This window comes from Miniopterus natalensis, chromosome 1, assembly GCF_054644295.1.
Source record: "Miniopterus natalensis isolate mMinNat1 chromosome 1, mMinNat1.hap1, whole genome shotgun sequence".
NCBI classification, from domain to species: domain Eukaryota; kingdom Metazoa; phylum Chordata; class Mammalia; order Chiroptera; family Miniopteridae; genus Miniopterus; species Miniopterus natalensis.
Window position 1 is genome coordinate 130,574,136 of NC_142081.1, and position 2,022 is coordinate 130,576,157.

Here is a 2,022-nt window from a genome sequence, read left to right on the forward strand (position 1 = left end):
CACTTCCTAGGCTTTGAACTCTTTTGGAACCAGCGGGAGAAAACTCTCTGCCTTAAAGGACCCAGGTAACTAATTTGGAATCTTAGTTACTTCTGCAAACCCCCTTCACGGCAGTCCTTAGATTAGTGTTTGACTAAATAATTGGGACAGGTATGTGTGCAACAGGCTGGGGAATCTTGGGGACCATATGAGAATACTGCCTACTACAGGGAATAATTTCTTAAATCAAATACATGGATATGAATTTGGCAACCAGCTATGAGTGGGGGAGCGGGAAATGGGCTGCAATGAGGATATGGGCTGCCCAGTGCCCCACCAAGTCAGTCTGACCTGGCTCAGCTAAGGGATGATTCTCGGAGAGGGTGTCCTTTCCCTCTTAATAATCCTGTTTAAATTCTACTTCTGTGTGCAGCACGGACTGTATTGGAATGTAATTATCCTCTCTTCTTTCCTGTTCAAGTTTTAGAAATCAGGATTTAACTTCTAGAAGGCCGTTTTAAATTTTTATTTATTTTTTTATTGATTTTGAGAGGAGAGAGATTTGTTGTTCCACATGCATTCATTGGTTGATTTTTGTATGTGCCCTTACTGGGGATCAAACCTGCAACCTTGGTGTATCGGGACAATGCTCTAACCAACTGAGCTACTCAGAGGGCTATAAAAGGCAGTTCTTTTCAAATCCTTGATTAATGTTCTTGACGGCGGGAGAGTACCATGTTCAACCATCCTTGCAACTTTGCAAGCTCCAAGCAGTTACAGCTGGGGCACTTGGGAATGAACGCCTCAAGCTAGACCAGCCTCCTGCCAGTCGGGGACAGTTATTCCTTTCTTCAGAAGGGAGTAGTAGCTGAAATGAGGTTACAAAGTCAGTGGTAGGCCTTTGCTAGCTGTTCACAGGGTCTAACTCTGGCCTCTGACACCCCCTGAGCCCAAGGATAGATGGATTCTGGACAGAGCCATTGGAAGTATCAGAGCCCTAAATGACTCAAAGTGTAACCAGTCTGCTCTTCTGAAGCCCATTCCCATCAATGTATAATCAGGCCCTTTTGTTTTAATGTTACAAACAGCTTTCTTTTCTTTTTTTTCTTCATAGCACCCTGACAAATTTTTGACTCAAGCAGAGGCAAGCACTCACCCCATTTCACTGACGACAGAGCTGGCCTCAGCTACGGGAAGTGGTTTTCCCCTAAATCCAGGCCCCTTGACCAATGCCACTGTTTTCACTGTGCTGCACTGCCCTTCTCCAGGGAGCTGTGTTCTCTCCTCCTGTCATTGTCCTGAGGGCAGGACATCACAGTCCTCAGAGGGTTAGCTCAGCTGGGACTGAGGGCCATTCAGTCCAGTGTATTTAGCTTTTTTTTTTTTTTTTAATTGACTTGAGAGAGAATAGAGGGAGGGGGAATGGAGGGGAGAAGGAGAGAGAGAGAGAGGGAGAGAGAGAGAGAGAGAAACATCAATTTGTTGTTCGTCCTAATGACCTATTTACAGCTAAGGAGCCAGGCTGCCTCTTTCCCAGAAATAAGACTAAACTTCTCAGGCCAAGTGGTAGCTTTCCGTTCCCATTATGGTCCTAGAATTGATGCTGAAGAGGAAAACAAGGAGTCGGAGAGATTTCAAATTAGCCACATAATCTCTCCTGGAGATAAAGGGTGATTCTTCATTGTGGGGTTTCACTTCACCTGTAATAAGGACACTTTAGAGGCCAACTAAACAGTGTACAAGCCAAGCCGGTGGGGTGAGATGGGGACATGTGACCAAGTCCAGCACTGGCTCTTGCTCTGCCTGCTCGTCCCTCCATTCTGGCCACTGATTCCTTCCTCTGCCTCTGTTTCCCCATCTGTAAAATGCAGAGACTATTAGTTGTTGGCCAAATGTAAGGAGCAAATGACTGCTTAAAAAATAGAAATACTGGATTTCTACCATTAGACAAACATTTTTACTGTAATTTATGGTGGCTTTTATATATACACAAGACAGCTTGGAATTATTTCTCTTTTCAATTAATATTCATTTTATTCAAAT